This window comes from Eupeodes corollae, chromosome 1 (assembly GCF_945859685.1).
Source record: "Eupeodes corollae chromosome 1, idEupCoro1.1, whole genome shotgun sequence".
In the NCBI taxonomy this organism is placed as follows: domain Eukaryota; kingdom Metazoa; phylum Arthropoda; class Insecta; order Diptera; family Syrphidae; genus Eupeodes; species Eupeodes corollae.
Genome location: NC_079147.1, coordinates 195,472,328 through 195,493,535, shown reverse-complemented (window position 1 = coordinate 195,493,535; position 21,208 = coordinate 195,472,328). Strand labels below are relative to the sequence as shown.

At 36.6% G+C, this 21,208-nt stretch overlaps 1 protein-coding gene across 3 annotated transcripts in view; it reads left to right on the top strand.

Annotated features, from left to right (window-relative positions):
- The first annotated feature begins 12,753 nt into the window (after window positions 1–12,753).
- LOC129953848 (uncharacterized transmembrane protein DDB_G0289901) overlaps window positions 12,754–21,208 on the top strand; it is a 265,317-nt gene continuing 256,862 nt past the window's right edge. The window contains exon 1 of one of the 3 annotated variants that reach the window (XM_056067350.1): window positions 12,754–13,964. The gene's annotated coding sequence lies outside the window, so the exon portion shown is untranslated. The remainder of the gene's footprint in view (window positions 13,965–21,208) is intronic. The other 2 variants (XM_056067349.1, XM_056067348.1) reach the window with 2 other exon arrangements.

Below are 21,208 nucleotides of genomic sequence, written 5' to 3'. Positions count from 1 at the left end.
ACCTTTAATTTTTGTCACTTGTATGAAGGCGAAGTCAAATTAAGATTTTTGCACTGGACGAGTTGTTTACAACACTTTTTGAAATATTATGACAGATAGGTAGATCTTTTAAGCCAGACGTTCATATAAACGAATAAGAAAAAGAGGCTGAGATGCGACCCACACTGATAACTTTCCATCCCGCCTGTCGATTTGTCTTGCTTAAAAGTTTGTTGGTTTTCGTGTTGGGTTAAAAAAGTTGTCGGTTGAACTATTCTTAAAAATGTTTAAATACCCGTGTTTTGTTGGAAAATCTATCCATAGTACAGTAGGATCTTACAATAATAACACCGACAAAAGTTGGAGTAGAATCTTACTATTGATGGGTTTTTGACATTTATACGAGTCTCGAATGGATCTTATGTGATTTTTTTCTCAAATGTTGGTACGACCGATATTGCATTTGTATCTCGATGGCCGTGTTCGTTGAGTAGTTATGCATTTGAAATTAAATTTCATTGGGGAAACCAAATCAATGTGTTACTGTTGATATTATTTAGTTTTGTTAATGGAAATGGACTATTTTTGCAAGAGAAAATAATAGAAAATATAAATAAGTTTTATCTCAGTTTAGATTTAATAAATATTTTTGGTGTTTCCACCGCACAAGAAGGTTTAAAAATGATTAAGTATGACAATCTAAAACGCAAATGGTGTTTCGATGTTTTCGATGTGTGAAGTGCAAGCGAGATTGTTTGATTCGTGTTAAACAATTAAGAACTGATTAGTTTAGCAACATATAACAATATGCTACCTACTCCATGTCCATTTTTTTTAAATTGTAATTTGATTAAAACAAAACCATATTTTTTGTACACAAACATGGAAATAAACAGACCATAATGAGTTATCTGTTAAACCAACTCCTCAACACAGCTTTTTCTTCTCAAATTTTGAATCGACTCCGATCTCCGACGGGAATCAAGCTCATTTCAACTCAATTCAGGTGTATTAAGAATTAAGGCGATCTTCAAGCTCGTTTCAACACCACATGTTAATGTAGTAGCCTACGAACAAACCCCCTCCTTGAAGCAATTGTAAAATGAACTTTTTTATAGAATCTCAACTTCCATACCATTTCTTCTTGAAAATTGTCCATTTTATTAGTTTTAGTTTTTTTTTGCTAAGTTAATTTTAACATTTAATCTTCACAAAACTTTCTTCTATTTGTATGTTTTTTTTTTTTTAATTATTATTCTGACAGATCTTCTTTTAGTTGTACCTATTTTTAAATACAAAACTCTGGCTGCTGCGAATCGTTTTGTTGAGAATTTCTCACTTTACTTTACGCGGAATACCAAAAACATGCACTTAATATTTTTCATATACAGAAATAGTTTAGTTTGAAATTCTAGTTTTGTTGAATAGATTTTTATTCGAAAACAAACTGTTACGAATTTTAAGAGAATTTCTTAAACTTTTACAAATTGGATGAATGAAATTAATTTGAGAGATATCAAGAACCGAACATCAATTTTTCCCAAATTTGCGTACTATTTTTCGTGATTTTATTTTTTTATGCAGAAACGGATTGTTGGATTTTTATAAAAAAAAATTCCTGAACATTGAAAACAATATTTTCCGTGAAATTAAAAAAGTTTGAAGACCATATTTTTAATTTTTGAAAAGCTATTTGAGTCGAAAGTAAATTTGTATGTAGTTTTAGTATTGTATTTGTTTTTTTTAGTTTTTTTTTGTAAAAAAAACTGTCAATTAGATTTTTCTCAAAACTTTACTGAATGTTGAAAACAATATTTCTTATAAGTTAAAACTAGTTGGAAGCCATAATTTCAAGTTTTTGAAAAGATTTTTGAGTCGAAATTCAATTTTTACCAACTTTGACAAAGGTTTTTTTAGGTTTTTATTTTTATAAACAAAACTGTCAATTTTATTGTTCTTAAAATTTTACCAGATGTTAAAAAAGTTATTTTTCTTTGCACGAAATTGTTTTGAAGATAATATCATTTTTTATTCGTAAAATTTTCTAGGTGACAAATTTTTCTTTTCAGTTTTTTTTTTATGTATAAAAAACCGTTAATTGCATTTTCCAACAATATACTGGTTTAGTGTCACGTTACAATATATAATACAACATTTAATTCAAGTCTTTAGTGTCATTGGTTCGTGAGATATAAAGGATTAACCAAAATGTTCACCTTTTTTCCAAACTGCTATGGTAAAAAAACCACCCACTCAATTTTCTAGAGAGCCCTTTCTGCACTTTTCTGCCATATTATCTGCCTTATTATAACAACATTTATTTGAAGTCGATATATCTTCGGGTTCTTGAGCTATGGACGACGAAAAACGTCGCGAACGTACGTACACACGCACGCACAGAAATCTTTCTAAAAATCTTTTATTCCGACTCTAGGGACCTTGAAACGTCAAATGTCAAATTTATCAACTCGACAAATCGGACCCATTACAATAAATTCCTATGGGAATAATAGTGGAAATGCTTGTAAAAATATAGGTGCAAAATTGTAAACAACCTATTATTAAGGCCTTAGCACGATACTAGTTAACCATTTACTATATACATAGTAATCTACTAACCTTTCACTAATTTTAAACACTTTTTATTGTATTGATAACTAGTATCATACCATTTTATTAAAAAAAAAAACACATCTAATTAATGACAGATTGTGGAGCAAACAAAACAAACATACCTTAATATTTTTGCAAATGTCAAAGTCACAACATTGAATTTGTATTTTCTTTTTTCATTAATTTTGTTTTCATAACTCGCCGTGGTTCATTTTCGTTAAAATTTATTTTCGTTGCAACTATTTTGGAAATTAACACCGAATAATATTACAAATTTATTCTACCAGGTAAAAGAATTATTATGTAGTGAAAAAGTTCAAATTAAATGTGCATTAAATTATTGAATATCTGCGATAGATCTATTCCCCGGAAAGCATCTTCAATACCCAGAAGCAGCTACAATGCTACAACTGTTGGCTTCGGTGTGAAGGTTGTGGCAGTGGTTGTGGGTACTCAGGAGGGTATCTAAGGTTGCGACAATAAAGACAAGCATTGTCCAGAAAAGGAGCGTGTTTTTCTTGGCAGTCTAACCAAATGCAAAAGTGACCCGTTTTGGTGTGATTGATTTCTTCGACGAAGATGTTGTGCTATATTTTTGGTTTTATTATTATTATTAATGCCATTAACGCTATATCTGACCTTATCTGTCTTACCATCATTTTATCATTGGGCCAGTTTGTATTTCTAAGATCTCTGAGAATTTCCTCAGACAGATTGACAGAGCAGGAGAATGAAATGTAAACACAATTCACTACTTATTCTCACAATGCAATCAAATTAGCGTAGCATTGCTTTTCTTCCTTTTTGAATTGAATGCGATACAGAATTCTTCTTAATAAAAATTGTGTTCTCAAATTTCTGACAGCAAAAGTGAGAAATATTGTTTCAATTTAAAATTCTTAAGTGACAGTTTCAATTATCTTACAAATTTTTGCTTTTACTAAATCTGATGATAGAAAGCTTAACGAATGTCAGTCAAATGTCTTGCAATATCAACATTTTGTTCAACTTATCTCGAATCGCAACACTTTCAGCCTCCATAAAATTTCTATAATTTGTCATTCATACTAATTTCGCGACGAATCTTAATAGAATTTTTAGTTAAAAGATAACAACACACAAATATACAATAGAAATTAAAAGTTTATCATAAATCAAGAAAAAATGATTTGGAATGTATGTAAATAGCCAACTAGAGATTAATAATAATAAAACCTTATTGGAATCGGCACCTAAAGTTTTTAAAAGTGGCACCTCAATAATTTACTCAAATTAGAAGTGAAATCAAAAATGTCTTTGAATTCGCGAGGGAGGTCATCAAATATCAAAGGAAGTCCTGAAATTCTAAGTCAGGTCTGGATATTTCAAAGCAGGTTTTGAAATTTCAAGGGTGTTCCTGAAATTCCAAATGTGCTCTGGAGATTTTAAGGGAGGTCTGGAGATAAAGAGGAAGGACTTAAAATTTTAAAAGAAAATATTGTAATGTGTATACAATCTTAATCTCTTTCAATCTAATATCGTGTTATAGTAGAATAAGTACGTAGCAACCGTTTTATTTGAAGTAGTCAACACTTGTGTAGAACATTTGGAATAGGGGGCAACATCTAGTGATTAAGAGGAGAACTCACTTCGTTAAGCATCGAGAACATTCAGCGCCTACAAGAACCTAGTAGTTTCTCAAAACCAATTTGTGGTATACATACATATAAATAGGCGCTCGGAAGCGAAGCGGTTCATTATTGATTGTGAACTGCTATAAAGTAAAGACTGTGTTTGGAAAGCAATAATTGAAATTAAAGACTGTGTGGAAAGTAATAATTGAACGTGTTGAATAAATAAGTTTGGAGCGATTAAAATAAAGTAAATGTGTGTTTTATTTACAAGTGTGAATAAGTTTTGATTGTCGGACCAAGCTGAATATTACAATATCATCCGATGATTTTCATAATTAAGTTTTAAAACGAATGGAAAAGGTCAGTCTGCCGTGTTGTCTCACCGGGATTAGATTCTAAGAATTCTGGGAGTACGAAAATCTCTGTCCTTAACAACATAAACAGTAAAAATTTAATGATGTCTCAATTGGATCACACTTCAAATATAAAATTAAAGAAGGCTTACTTGTTTTTAGGTCGGAAATTCTGTCTGTTTGCATATTTGTTTCCTTTTCTGCCAAATATGTTGGACTAGATTACTGTCAAATATTTTGGATGGAAGTTAAAATATTTTGATATTTGGATGGTTTGACTAGCAAATTTGGGAATACCTTTAAACCCATGTTTTAACAAGAAACAGAGGAGCATATCTTCATCCTTAAAAATTTTTGTGAGTTTATCAATAGAATGTTCCAAATTTAATTTTATTAATTTGTTTCTAATCAGATTTAAAAATGCGACAATTTTTTACTTATATCTTTCTTTTTTCATATACAAAGCTTGAATTTTATTTGTTTATATTTGATTTAAGTTGAAAACAATATTTGAAGAAAACGAGGTTTTCTGTACATCCACCATAGAGTTCCGAAAAAATTAATAGAAACCAAACGCCATCTATTGGAACTACCGAAATATTTATATCATATGTGCACAAACCCTTAGCATACGTAAACACTGTATTGCCAACTACGGTAATAAGGTAGTTTAATTGGTTCGTGCACAAGTTTATATGGTTTGGAGATCAACTAAACAGGGTGCACCAACAAAATATGGAACATATTGTTCCATTTAAGGGGTGAAAACATTTTGCAGGAATTCATTTAATTACTGTTTTTTTTAAGAAAAACGATTGAGAATTTTGAAGAAAAAAAAAACTGAGTGAACAGTAATAAGTTGCATTGCGCATTTCTTTGTGAAATATCATAAAGACTCAATTTTAAATGGACAGCACTAACGTTATCAAATTTTCATAGATTTTCATGACTAAAAGTCTTACAAGTCTCTCACAAAAGTGTTTTCTAACCCATTTTTCATTTCGTTTATGCTTTTATCAACATTATTCTAAAAATCAATACAATAGTTCGTTCTCAATACTTTTTACGGTATATATGCACTACTATATTAAGTCGAAAATTTCAATGTTTTGATGCAAATAATTTAGAAAACATTGGCAGAAATATTTTCAGTATTTGAAGAAGCCTATTATTAACAATTTAAGCTTTTATTTATAGTTATAAGCAGCACTCAAAAACAACCGTTCGGAATGCTTTCTTTAATTTAGATAACCATTTTTAGAATTTGGAGAAGCATAATTTATTAAATAATTAATAAGATGAAACAAGTTTGAAAGTTCCATAAACAATTAGCAATGCGAAAACATACGTTTCGTATTTGGAAATTGGGACAGCAGCTTATATACGTTACAATACGTAACCAATTACTGATTTTTTAAAACCTTGTGCATAATTTGAATATTCTAGAAACATTTTTAGAATTTTAAATTCACTTCTAATGTTGTCGAACTTCATATATACTCGTAAGTCCGAAATAACCATTCTGCTTTTTGCATAAAAGTCAGTACACAAATGTATCTATTCTTTAAAAGCAATTATTTGCAAATTATTGAATTGCAAATGATTCACATTACGGAAGGTATCGAATAATGTATTTATTGTTTGATTGTATCGTAATAATACATTTTTTACTCATAACTTTAATTCTGAAATATGCAGTAATTAATTAATGTAAATTTCCTTTTTTATCATTATTTCCATTTCAAATTGTTCCTGTTTTGTTTTTACAGCCAATAACTTCATTAAAGATGAAACCTCCTGAACTCTATGATTGTTTGGTGCTCCTTTTTTAATAAAAAGGAGCAAGAAACACGTTGATGTTCAAATGGTAGACATGTGCATTCAAGAGGACACAAGCGTCCACAGGTTTTTCTCAAAACCCACCTCTGTCTATCAACTCCTACTCTCACCTCCCCGCGGTGAACATCGGGTGCCTAGTACCTCAACTGGAGATTGGGTTCCAACCCCAGTGGAAAGTTGTTGGGGGCAGCAAACGAGAGAGGGGGGGAGAGGTGTTTCCACTAAGGCACCTCTCCTTATCCAGGCGGCAGCGGACGAATTCTCGAGATAGAATCAACGGTGGCGTCTACAGTTCCAGTAAGGTCGAACTACTTAGTGAACACCTTATAGGGCTTCTTCGACATATTCGGAGCCCAGGCCTATAAGGAGCGGTTCATCCGGCTCCCCTTCCTTGGAGTTATACTAAGGATCTGGCCCTCCAGGTTGGGGGTTGTGCCGTCGGGGTGACTTCCTGGCCACGTAAAAACATCATAGTTTCGAAGCAACAACAAGCCTCGGATACGGACGGATTCACTGTTGACAACCCACGCAAACGAAATAAGGACAACGAACTTCGGATATGTACGTGGAATGTTAGGTCCCTTAACAGACCACGTGCAGCCGAACAATTAGCGGAAGCCCTAAACTGCTGCAAGGCAGATATTACAGCCATCCAAGAAGTGCGATGGGATGGACCGGGTAAACGCAAACTAAAAGACTGCGATATCTACTACGGCGACTGCTACCGAGAACAAAGACAGCGTCTATTTGGGTGTGGATTTGTTGTTGGAACTAGGCTCAGGCAAAAAGTCTTGAGTTTCAACAGTGTGAGCGAGCGCATCACGACAATCCGCATCAAGGCTAAATTCGCCAACATAAGCTTAATATGCGCGCATGCCCCAACAGAGGAGAAAGATGAAGACACCAAAGATATGTTCTTCGAGCTCTTGGACAAGACATATGAGCAGTGCCCTGGCTATGACATTAAAATTGTCTTAGGAGATTTTAATGCCAAGCTAGGAAGAGAAGACATCTTTGGTGGCATAATCGGGAGATACAGCCTGCACGACACCACCTCCGACAACGGATTCAGGCTGGTCGATTTCGCTGCGGGGCGAGACGTTCTGGTAGCTAGTACGCAGTTCACGCATCTCAATATCCACAAGGGGACATGGAAATCTCCTGATCAATCAACCGTCAACCAGATTGACCACATTGCGATCGACGCACGACACTTCTCCAGTATCCAGGATATCCGAACATTCCGAGAGGCCAACATTGACTCGGACCACTACCTCGTTGTAGCCAAGGTACGGCTACGGATATCCCGATCCAAGCCAAAACAAGGAGGTACTGTGAGAAGATTCGACGTTAGACGGCTACAATCGCAAGAGACTGCCATGTCCTTTTCCGATCGAGTCTCTAGTAACCTCCTAAGGAGTCCTATGCTTCCTGCATTAAGCATTGAAAACCAGTGGCAACATTGCCTTGCAGCCATCAGAGATGCCGCCTCTGAAGTGCTAGGTTTCACACGGCCACCACAGCGAAACCCCTGGTTTGACGACGAATGCCGGCAAGCGCACGCAGCGAAACAAGAGGCATACAAAACGGCGCTGCAAAAAAGGACTAGAGCTGCTCGCGAGCTCTACGAGCAGAAGAGGAGAGAGGAACACCGGCTTCTTAGACGGAAAAAAAGAGAGCATGAGAAGCGCGCGATCGAGGAGATAGAGGGATGTCACAACAGGAATGAGGTTCGTAAATTTTACCAAAAGGTAAAAAAAACCTCCCAAGGGTACCAGCCACGAACCGAAGCCTGTAAAGACGATCAAGGGAACATCGTAGTAGAACCACAGTCGATGCTGAGAATATGGAAAGATCACTTCTCCAAATTATATAACGGCGATGACGAACCGAACTCCGCTGTAAGGGAGATAGAACCACTCAACCTCGGCGACGCAGATCAACAATTCCGCCTACCCGACCTTGACGAAGTGAAGATAGCTATATCTAAACTTAAGTCAAACAAAGCTGCTGGAGCTGACGGCATCACCGCCGAACTATTCAAAGCAGCAGGCGATGACTTGGTAGGGAGCATGCACCAACTCATCTGCAAAATTTGGTCGGAAGAAAGCATGCCCGATGAGTGGAATCTCAGCATAGTGTGCCTGATACATAAGAAAGGAGACCCTCTAAACTGCGCCAACTACAGAGGCATCAGTCTCCTTAACATTGCATATAAGATCCTCTCTGCCGTATTATGTGAACGTCTGAAGCCATGCGTCAACAACCTGATTGGTCCTTATCAGTGTGGCTTCAGACCAGGAAAGTCCACTATCGACCAAATATTCACACTACGACAGATCTTGGAAAAAACCCAGGAGCTTCAAATCGATACCCACCATCTCTTTATCGATCTTAAAGCCGTGTATGACAGCATCTATAGGGAAGAGCTCTACAGAGCAATGTCTAGTTTTGGCATCCCTGTCAAACTTATCCGTTTGTGCAGAATGACGATGGAGAATGCACGCTGCTCTATCAAGGTCGGAAAAGATCTTACCGATGCATTTGATGTCAAAAAAGGTTTTAGACAAGGCGATGCACTGTCATGCGACTTCTTCAACATCGTTCTGGAAAGAATTGTGCAAAACTCAACCGTCAACACTAGAGGCACAATCTTCCAAAGATCCATCCAATTACTCAGATACGCAGATGATATTGACATAATTGGAAGTTCAAAGCGTGATGTCAGTGGAGCGTTTTTTGAGCATTGCGACGGAAGCGAAGAAGATGGGTTTAGTGGTCAATGAGGGCAAGACCAAGTATATGCTGTCATCAAAAAAGGACACTGAACGACGACGTCTTGGACAAAACGTCACCATGGACAGCTATAACTTTGAGGTAGTTAAGGACTTTGTCTACCTAGGCACCGCTATTAATGCAGACAACGACACCAGCGCTGAAATCAAACCAAGAATAACTCTTGCAAATCGCTGCTTCTTTGGACTTAGAAGGCAATTGAGAAGTAAAGTCCTCTCTCGAGCATGTAAAATCACCATCTATAAGACACTCATCATCCCGGTTCTCATTTATGGCGCTGAGGCCTGGACCCTGTCAAAGAAAGATGAGAGCGTCTTAGGATGCTTCGAGAGAAAAATTCTTCGGGCGATTTTTGGTCCCGTACGCATAGATGGAGAATGGAGGAGAAGATATAACGACGAGCTGTACGGGCTGTACAGCGACACTGACCTAGTTAGCAGAATCAAAGTCCAACGGCTTAGATGGCTAGGTCATGTAGAGCGGATGGACATCAACGCTCCAGCCCGGAAGGTCTTCGAATCCAATCCCGAGGGACGGCGCAGTAGAGGAAGACCGCGACTCAGGTGGCGCACCCAGGTGGGAGAGGACCTCAACCAACTTGGCGTGCGAAACTGGAGACAGCTAGCTAGGGACCGAGTTGGCTGGAGACGCTTGTTGGTTGAGGCCCAGGTCCGCCCCGGACTGTAGCGCCACCTTAAGTAAGTAAGTAAGTAAGAAACACGTTGTTATGGTCAGGGAACAGAAAACCCAGACTAAAGCCCCCACTGAGGATGCTGATTAGCGAAATATTCCAGTGCCTCCAACCGATTTGCTTTTAAAAATATCGTAGCTACTATTATAGCTACTTTTATAACCATTTTTTATTTTTTTCAAACAATTTTCTTGAAAAAGGAGAGCAGTTGGAAGGGTATCTTTCAATAACTCATCGATTTTAATTTGTTTTTCTCAAGTTAAGGGAATTGACGTTAGCTGTAATTATGTTTTAATTCATTGTAAAAGGGATGCAACAAAAAGGAAATAAGCACCAGGAAAAAGGAGAGCAGTTGGAAGGGTATCTTTCAATAACTCATCGATTTCAATTTGTTTTTCTGAAGTTAAGGGAATTGACGTTAGCTGCAATTATGTTTTAATTCATGGTAAAGGGATGCAACAAAAAGGAAATAAGCACCAGGCTTCTCATTTCCATTAATTTTTGTATATGAAAGCCAGAACGACCTTATCTTTGAAATAAGTTGCCCAATTGACAGATCGAACAATTTTTGTGACTCACTAACGAAATTCGAAATATCATTGTCATCGGAGGAACAAGGGAGGGACTTTTTTTGCCCTTTATAATTATTTTACTATGTCTGCGAAGTCAGTTTGCGGTAACCTATAGTTATCACTGTTATATTGTTATCACTTGTTCTTTTTATCAGGACGTGAAATAACTTCCTCTCTTTTTGTAAGATATAACGATCTTTTTGGGCTACCCTTGTAGTTAGCTCGATGCCCTGCAGTCCCGTAGTTAACACACGATGCAACGGATGTTTCATCTTTTAGTCCCAAGCTGCACTTGCCAACTTCGTGACTAGGAAGGCATTTGACGCATCTGGCCACAAACGCACACAATTCAGACAGATGGCCAAACCTCTGGCACCTGTAGCACTGCTTCATTTCAGAGCTTTTTATTGCATCCCACCTAATTTTGTATCTCGGTAAAGATTGAGTGTTTTGATTTCTAGAAGACCGTTCCTATCCTCAAGAGAACTGGAATTCCATTTTCTTTAGACCATTTGGTCTCAAAGTTTTTAACAGTAACCTTAAGCCCTAAGTAAAGGCATCAACCTGACAATCTCTAACTATACCTCAGACGGAGTGAACTCACTCGAAATACCATTTAAAATTACAATATATTTGTTTTGCTCCTTATTAGTGAAAGAGATTTACATCCTGTACAAAAATTTTAAGCTTACCATAGCCTCTAGTATCGACTTTAACATTTTCAGAATTAAAGTTAGACTCACTTAAAAAATGAAGAAGATCCTTCTATAAGACTTCTTTTTCAAAAATACTAGAATACCAGTTCTTTTTCTCCACAGGGAATGGCGATTTGATGTTTTTTGTTGTTGTTTGGTTAACGGATTTGCTGACCTTACGGCTGCTGGGTTACAGTTAGCGTCATCATCATAATCCAGATCCAGCAATATGAAACGGTTACTACTGTTTCTTTCATTAGCAACCTTTTTGGCGTCGATATCTGTTGGGTATTGGCGTCTTTTTTTGGCCAAAATATTACTGAATGTATCTTTGCTATTCACAAGTATATTTCTAAGCGTAGATATGGTATCTACATCTGTTGCTGCATTAATATTTGTAGTAACAGTACTACCGCTTACTACGCTGCTCTCAGGAAGTTGAACCTTATCATCTAAATGACTGGCTCTCTCGCTCACACCAGTAACTTACGCGCTTGCATCTGTCTCCATTTCATTTTCTGGAGTTGGAAGTGCAATTGGTGGGTAAGCGCCTGTTGGCATCGACCACCATTCCAAATTTGTTAAATTTTTGTTGTCTTTATTATTCAATAGGGATTAAGGTAAACTCATAGTTTTTTTTTAACATTTTGACAAAGTTTTGTCCGGGAGAACACTAGACGAAGGTTTGCCCGCCACCATGATAATTTTTTTCAATTTCACTTTTACTGTTTATTTTTTGTTCTTTATTTTTTCACTAGTTACTAAAAAGCACGTCCTTCTTCTTCAACAGTCGAACCAAGAATTTATAATTTGAGCTTCTATCCTGTCAGTTTGACAAAGTGAAATTATTAGCTGTCACTTCTGACGTTACGAGAATTTAAATTAATTATTCTCTGCATGGAAAATGCCAAAGACACAATATAATAATATTCATAATTACAAGTTTTAAGTATTCATTTACTAGCAGCAGATAATGATAAAAGATCTAAGGTCTGTTTGAGAACAGATTACGTTTTCGAAGTCTTACAAATTATAAAAGAATTTGAAAAAAGATCCGACTATTGAATACAAATTGTATGTCTCTTATGTTGAGGATAAATCTAAAAGTTATAATAGTGTAATAAATTCATAGAGTAATAAAGATTTGACAATATGACCGTTTAGATAAAATAGCACAAAAATATTATATCCTCATATAAATATCTAAACAATTTTTAGCAATGAAAACTTTAACTTCATTTCAATTTTTTTACACAGAAAAACACAACATATTTCTATGAAATCACTATTACTTTTTGTTATGACCTGTATTTCAATATAAGTTTCCCATTCAGTGCAAAACAACCTCACTCATAAATATAAACACACCTTTTCCAACTCTCCAATGGTCAATTTTCCAAACGCAACCCATCCACCATCTGTCATCTCATCACCACCGTACACTATCGCTTGCCATCGCATACATAATTTTGCCAACAACTCTATTTTCCCACTCACTCATCAAAACTAAATTCATCCATTTTCCCTTGCGCACAACAGAGAAAGAAACAAAAACAATAAAAACCGAAACAAAACCACCAACAACGCACTGCAACGCATCTCCCTCACACAAAAGTCAACTTCAACTTATTTTATCGAAACCAAACGGCCATTCTTTTCGCTTCCAAATCCAATCAACTCTCCACTCTGACACTCTCCCCAACGTCGGACTAGAGTGCAGTTCGTTGGCTACAAAAATTGTTGTTCGTGTGTGTTCGCAAAAAAAGAAAGAAAAAATACAGAAATTATATCAAACAAATTAATAAAAGATATCAAATCAAATGGCGGAGATCGATTTGTCAAACTTGATACAATAAAAATATAATCTCAATTATGATTGCGTGCTCGTTTATCGAAGAAAAAAGAAAAACCCATCCTCAATACTAAACTCAACGAAAATAATAAATCAATTAAAAGAAAACCAAAAGTGAAGAAAAATAATCAAGTTTCAGTTTGTTGTAAAGTAAAAAAGAGAGAAACAGGAAAGAAAAGAATCGGAAAAATATAATTTACGAAAAAGAAAAGTCTCCACCCAAAAAATAATACAAAAAGAAAATAAAAAAAAATAATTGTGTGTTTTTGCGAAAAATAATTGTCAAGGAAATTTGTGTGTATTTTTATTTTCCTCTTCCTCTTTTTTCTTCTCGTCTACAATCGCCACACAAATCTCGTATTGAATTTGTTTGATTAGAAAATTAGAAAAGAAAAATAAGTTCTGTTCGTTTTGTTTTAATTTTTCTTTTCGTTTTATTTTTTTTCGCGATCGCGAGTGCATTAATCTTAATTGGAATTCCAACGCATCAAATTCAAAAGTCGTGAAAAAAGCAGAAAATTGTGATTTCAGTGCCGGATGAGACGAGACGAGTGCGGTGCGGTGTAAATCTCTGTGCGTGGTGTGTGGTGAAAAATAAAAGTAGGAGAGAATGAAAAAATTGCATAAGTGAAGCGAGAAGCGAGAAAAGATAAAGAAAATTCTTCTTGTTCTTCTATATTTTTAAATTTTTTCTTCTAAATTTTGTTGTTGTTGTTTTGCCGCTTGTGGTGCGGGGCGGAGTGTGGAGCAACGAGCGTCGACCAACGACCGACGACGTCGAGTGCAAAAGAAGAAATTTCCTTGTCCGGTTTTTTTTTCCACTGTGTTGTTTTTCATTGCAAAATAAAGAAGTGAAAAACTGTCTTGTCCTTTCCGTCGAGAAATTGTTGTTGTTAATTGGAGAATAAAACTTCCAGGAGCTTCAAGTGAAATCCCAACTTTACACACACATTATTCCAAGGTAAGTAATTTTTTGGTGATTAAGTTTAAACATAATTTTGTTTTTAATTTCTCTTTCTCTTTGACATTCGCAAATTGCAAAAATCAACCAAATTTTAAAGTCTCTTGTTCTTCTATGAAAATAGGAAAAAAATGTGTGAATGGAATTTTTGTTGGTGAATGACGATGACGAAAGAACGTGATGATGATGGGCGTAGAGAGAAAGAAGAGAAGAAAAATAGGAGACGAATTTTATTATGCTTATGTTGAGCTTGAGTCTTGTTGGGTTGGTGATGATGATGAAGATGAAAACGAAGAAGAATCATCCACAGCAGCAACAGAAGAAGACGATGGAGAAGCAAACTAGAAAATCCTGATTTTTGTGTTCCGCCAACACCCCCTCCACCCCCTTTTTTGCTCCTCTTTGTGAGGGATGCCAATGGATGCGAATGGGCTGTGCTGGGATATCTTTGTCCTGTCTTGTCCCTGTGTCGTTGTCATCGTAGTTGTTGTTGTTGTTTTTGTCGTCTGGTTGAGGTTATTCTGGTCTTTAAATACATAGGACGTAGTCTTATATATTTACTCCATCTGATGGTGGGTGAGACTAGAAATCCTCATCCTTCTCGAAATCTCAAGTTACAACAGACGCAGCAGCAGCTGAATCAAAATAATTTTAGAGTGTTGCGTTAACAAAAGAAAATCAGCTTCAGCAACAGCATTTTGACCAAAAAACTTATTCTCAAAGTTGAAAAGTTTTTAATTGATAATAATTTTTGACGGAGTTAGTTTAATTAATAGATTAAGAAGTTTATAAAATAATTGTTGGTGGTTGGGGATTCAAGGATTTTTGAATTTTAAAAAATAGTAAAAAATAAATAAACAGAGTTGTTTGATGTGGTTAAAGATAATTTGGTCATGGTTAGGAAAGAGATGAAGATGGTAGGTTTCTTACGTAGTCGTGATAACCAAACGCCTGGCTGTGCTACGTACCAGCTGCTTAACGAAAATCTTACAAAATATCATTGTAACAGCTGTACGGGAGTTTGGGAAGGTACCTGCCGGTTTTCAAACTATTTAACCGTTTTCTAGCAATGAGATTCATTCTCTAGACGTGTTTATTACTTGAATGTTGATTGCTTTGTAACATTTTGATTCCTTAACATTCCAATATTTCAGAATTCATAACTTATGTTCGTCGACAACCTTATCTTTTTTTCCTAATGCTCATTGTCCCAGGCATATTAGGGGTACCTATATGAAAAACCTTTGATTTTGCGCTAAATAGTTGTAAAAAGAAAAAAATTGAATGAAATGAGATTGAGAAGTTTTAGGAAAAGTTTAAAGGTTTTAAGACTAAGGTAAAGCCCTCCAAGGACAAACAAGGTGATGTTATAGTAGAATTGATGATGAACGGTTGTCACAAAAAACAAACAAATTTTCTTGCTTCCCCAGATAAATAAGATCAAGAAGATTTAATTATAACCGATTTCACAAAACCCTTTTAATGATAAAAGGGTGTTCCAAATACTACTTTCCTTTTTAAATTATCTAAAATTGAATAAATTTAGTTTTGTCCATGTTTCATTTCCCATTATTTGAAACACGTCATTTAAGTGGCTGCGTCATCAAACATATTCTCTCACTCGAATTTTCGAGCTGTAGGTCACGAGTTGATTGAATGATTTAAGCCTTAAGTTCTTAAATAGTTTCCAAATTGTTGACATAATATCGTTCTCTTAATGGTCCTTATAAAAGAGTCTTAAATTGGCAGCTCTAAGACGGCTAACTGATAACAAGACTTGAGAATTCGGTTATCAGTAATCATGCCTCTGACTTTCTATACTGTTGATCAAAACGTTGCTTCCCTTCGTACTAGACTGTCACTCTCGGTAGATGCATTGGCTTCTAAAGAATATGGTGCTAGTCTTCTGACCTCCAAATACTTCTTAGGTCCTCAGACCTGTTTAGTCCGTTGGGAACCCCTAAAGGGGTATATGGCCTCTACTACGCCTACGCGCCATAGTGTACGATTTCTGGAGATTTGTTTCAGCTCCCTCCAAATTTTGCCGTGTGACGCTGATTCGGCCTTGACTGTCTTGCGCCATGTGCTTCTCGGTCAACCAGCTCTTCTTCCTTCTTGTGTGAGCGGATTCCACTGCATTGCCTGGCCTGCAATAAAGTCGTTACCTTTTCGAAGCAAGTATTCAAGTATTGAAAGCTCTCCACTTTTTCCACCGGTTGCGAGGAAATATTTATTTGAGAGAATGGTCAGGTTCCCGAGGCTGATCATTTTTGTTTTACGGGAATTCATTTTTAGGCCCACAGCTTCTGCTCCAAATGCGACAAGAAAAAGAAAAAATTATGATTTTTGTCCAAATTCAAGCTAACGAAACGGATAAATGTACGCCTTTACTTGTTGAGTGAAGAATCGAAAACTTTTGTATAGAATTCTCCTAAGACTAGCCATTTTTATGTCTTAACATGAATTCAAAATGAGAGGGAAAACCAGAGTTGAGTAAAGAATTTCACATTCTCGATGTGCGGTTAACAAAGAATCGCTATATTTTAAAGTAAATTGATGATCATTTCTGGAAGTTCGACTATTGGGGCTTGATTTTTTTGTGTGTGTGTGGGGCGGAGGGAAAGGAGTGCTTATTCGACCGAAATTAATATTAAATTTGTTTAAGGGGCACCTTCAAAAATCAGGGGGTTATAATTAAGTTATGGACGAATGAAGGCTTTGCAAATTAGATTTTAATCAGAAGGAGTGAGCAAATTCTTGCACCACCGGAGAAATCCTAAGCAATGTCAAATATGTGATCATTCTACAAGAGTTGATCTATGATACTCATACAGAGTGCTTCAAGTTGATTACTTTGCTGGATGCAAGCGCCTCTCATGGATACTTGCTTAGGCGATGCAACTATCAAGATGCAAGAACAACATTGCGATTCGCATCAACTCTGAAGACATACGGCCCAATGAGTCCGTCAGTCCCTAATCCCCACCAAACGGAGGCTTTTTCTGCATGCATTGGTAGCAGTTGTTTCTGGCTGATCTTCAATCCGAATACGGAAGTTTTGCCTGCTCACGTGTCTATTCAACTAAAAATGAACTTCGCTGCTGGATAAAACTTTTTAATAAAAAAGTGGATGTTCATGCGGATCAATATAAGAGCCCATTTACCAAAAATTCGGCGTTGAGGTAGGTCGTTCGGCCAATATCTGCACTACCTGTATTTTGAAAGGCTTCACATCTAAATTTTCCGCAAAATTGTGTAAGTAGAATAAAGGGGAAAAATTGAAGGGAACAGCTATGTAAAATTCGAACGAAATTAAGTCAGAATTTTTCTGAATACACAGTTCACACATTCTTCACGACCATGATGAAGCATTCAAAATAATTTTATTTTCTCAAATCGTGAATTGGTTTCCAGCTTATTTGAGAATTGTAAAACTCTTATTTCATAGTTTTTTGTTGTTTCATTAGTTTAAAAACTCTTGAAACAGTTAAGCGACTTGAGTTAACGCCAATTTTTTTGTGTACTCCTTGATCTTGGCTTCTTTTTTTGTATACATACTTAGCGAACTCTAAAAGGGTTTTGTGTACCTTTAATATGCCAGAGACACAGTGTGAGTATTAGAGGGAAGGCTTGGATGGGAGGCGACGGTGTACATTGATTTTGAATTCCTGAACATTGTAATGATAAGGAAAGATAGAGCTTGGCAAGGAATTCTACATTCGCTTAGTACGGATAAAAATTGAATCTCTGTACTTTATAGTACGGCCGAAGTTGGGCTCGAGGGTAAACTGATATGGGCATTCCTAGAACAGCGGGTATTACGGTTAAATCGTTTAAGGGGAAGATTTCAATTGGCTATTTCGCTAATAAATTAGGTGGCTCATCAGTCCGTAGAGAACAAGGGCCTAGTGACTTACAACTCGCAACCATTCTTGTGTGCGATTAACTGCAGGAAAGGAGGGGACCTACAGTTTATATGCCGAATCCACACGACTTATTTGAGAAATCACTTTTTCATGACATTCCTCGAAAGAGGCAGTACCCGTGAAAAAAAAACTTTAGGTGGCGCCAGCAAGGATCGAACCCAAGACCTTTCTCATGACAGTCCAACGCACTAACCATTATTTTTTTTTTATTCATTATTTCTTAAAACTATCTTAAAGCTAGACAAAAATTCATAAAACTTACTTACAACTTACCTTCATACCTTTCGGCCCTAAAGATCTATTTTACTGTAATTAACTTTATTCATTTTTGTTTATTAGAGAAATAAACAAACACTAGACTCAATATCTTTTTTTATTTTTAATTAAAAACTACTAAGATTAGATCCTTAAAATAAAACTTAAAACTAACTCTTCATATTTTGTTCCTTTTTTTTCTTATTCCATGTTTTTTTATTTTATTTAATTTTTTTTTTGTGCCACCATGCCTATTTTACTTAAAACTAAGCCCTAAAACTGTAAAACAACTATGTAAGCCGGCCAAGGCTTAAAACCTCATCCCGACTACCCAAGTGCCGATTGAAGCCACCAAAACTGGTTCTCCTGCTTGACCCTATCAGTTCGGTCACGTTCGGACACAGTCCTTCTGAACCAAAGGAGCTTTGCTCCACCTTGTGCCATGACGTCCCGATTGTACAGGAGTCGCCTGTCCACGGTTCGTCGTCTGACTTGGTAGATAAGCGGAACTGCCAATCTATCCTGTATCAGACCGCATCTATCTAAAAAGAGGAATGCTTCTGGTGGAATGAAACCACTGAAGCGCGCACACTCAAAGTACTCGTCGATCGGATAGAACGCCCCGAAAATTAAATTGTTGGTCGAAGACATAGCTCTTGTAATGTGACCTCGAACGAATTTTATCACGAAATTGTCAATTCTGTTGATTCGAGCCCCGTTGTATAGGACCTCGTTGGAATAGTAATGCACATAAGAAGATTCGGCTGTTCGATATAAGCCGGTACAGCGTCGTAAACACTGCCGCTCGAACACCCGAAACTTCTCCATCTGGGAAGGGGCAACGTTGAACCACACAGGACAACCATAAATGATCATTGGCCGTATGAGGGCCATGTAGCAAAGATCAACGATGATCATCTTGAGCCAATTCTTGCACCCTTTGGCCCTAGCCAACGGAGTCCGGAACAGAATTGTCTCCGAATTCTAGACATTTATTTTCAGTTTTCAGTCGTCGCAATATAGCTGAATCTTATCGAAATTACGCTTCAATATAATTCTAATAACCTCAATCTTTCGGGCCGTTCCGTACGCAATTAGATCGTTGGGGTACGCAATTGCCTTTGTAAGACTACCTATCAGATCGCTGCTGTAAATAATGAAGAGAATCGGTGAATTCACCGCTCCTTGTTGGATACCATTTTTGATTAGGAATGTTGTGGTAGAAGTTACATTGCCCCTTTCTACAGTTAGGCATATCATAAAGTATATACAACAATGGCTTGCTTATGCAAGCCTGCTCAGTTTAAGGTAAAGACCCTATAACCATACGGTGTCAAAGGCCTTTTCCAAATCAACCAGAACAGCACCTGTGCATTGTTGTTTTGATTTATTCCATTGGATATCAGAAACGAGTTTAGACGCAGCATGAATTGTGTCATGACCCGCCTTGAACCCGAATTGTTTATCCGGAATTATTTTGTTGTCCGCAGCCCACTTAGTCAGAGCCCTATTAATGATATTTTCGAAAACTTTGCTGATGCTCGGAAGAAGACTTATCGACCGAAGATTTGACGGGTTGGAGTTGTCCTTTCTCTTTTTCGGGAGAGGATGAAACACAGCGGTCTTCCAATGCACTATGCATTATTGGAGAGTGTGGTGTAAATGTCAATTGCGTCCATCGGTAAATGTCTTAGTAAAACGTTGGATATACCATAAACACCTGCTGGCTTTTTGATGAGAGGAAGTATAATCTTCGTTGGACCTGGTCCCGTTTGCCCGACAATTATGGCATTTGCCAAGGAATCGTCATTGAATGGCATGAAACCGCGGTTCTCAGATCGCCATTGTGTCATATCATTTCGAAGCTAAAAAGTGTTAAGTAGGGCTCTGTTTTCCAGGTCGTGGTGTGAATGCTTACATTCACCTTGAACCTTTGCTGGAAAGCAGTCCAACGCACTAACCATCATGCCACGGGTGCTATAGAGCAAAGTCCGTTAAAATAACAGTAAAAAGGGATGAGACAACAAATTTTATGAAGTTGTTCCAGTTGATGATGGTAATGTCACCAATCCTTTAAAAAAGCTCTTTGAATATTATCCAAAGGGTTTAAATAAGTAACTGAATCACCAGCCCAGAGATGAGAGTTATATTCAAGTTTCGGACGTGGATAGGTTTTGAAGATTGTAGCCAGATCAGACGGATCGTCTCAAAAAACGCGTATGTGATCGCTCCACAAAAGATGGTTGCTGATGCACATTCTAAGGATGTCGAAATTTTTAGTTTCGTTGATGCAAGTGCCACTCATAGATGGTGGCAAAGAGGGTATATATATCACTTTAACGATACAAGACAGCATTGGGTTTTCGAAGCATTAAATTCCACACGTTTTTTATTTCCCATAGTACAATGCTCTGTAGGTCGAAATTTAATGAGCTAATCATATTTTCCCCTTGCAGTTCCATATCCGAAGAGGAGGGTTGTGAGTCTCGAAACGAATATGAAAAGCTGAGAGTACCGTCGTCTGCAAAACAATGTATTAGATTAGAAGTAGCAGACAGGAGATCATTTATAAAAATGAGGAAAAAGGTCTTCGCAAATAAAGTATTAGGTACCCATTGGTCTTAATAGCATTTCACTGAAAACACTAAAAGTTTCGATTTATACTATCCAGTACTTGAAAACTCTCTTGAACAACAAACGGGTAAAAACAAGTCTGGCAGTTTTATTCAGATATTTTTTTTTGAATTGTCAGAAAATTATTTTTAAAAATTGTTATGTGTAGTATTTAGTTCAAACGGCGTGGATAGGGCTTTGAATTCTCCAAAAATGAGAGTATTAATGTAGATTTGTTCCTTAAAAACTTAATACCTACAAGGTGTAGGTACCATCTAAAGAACTATGAAACTTTTATTAAGTAAGAATTACTTTTTTATTAAAAATATGAGTCCCATATTTTACCTCGCCGACCTTGTTCACATTACAATGCCAACAGTTCCCAACCATTCAACTCGATTCGCAAAAAAGAAAACAAAAAAAAAAACAATAATAATTTATTCCAATGAC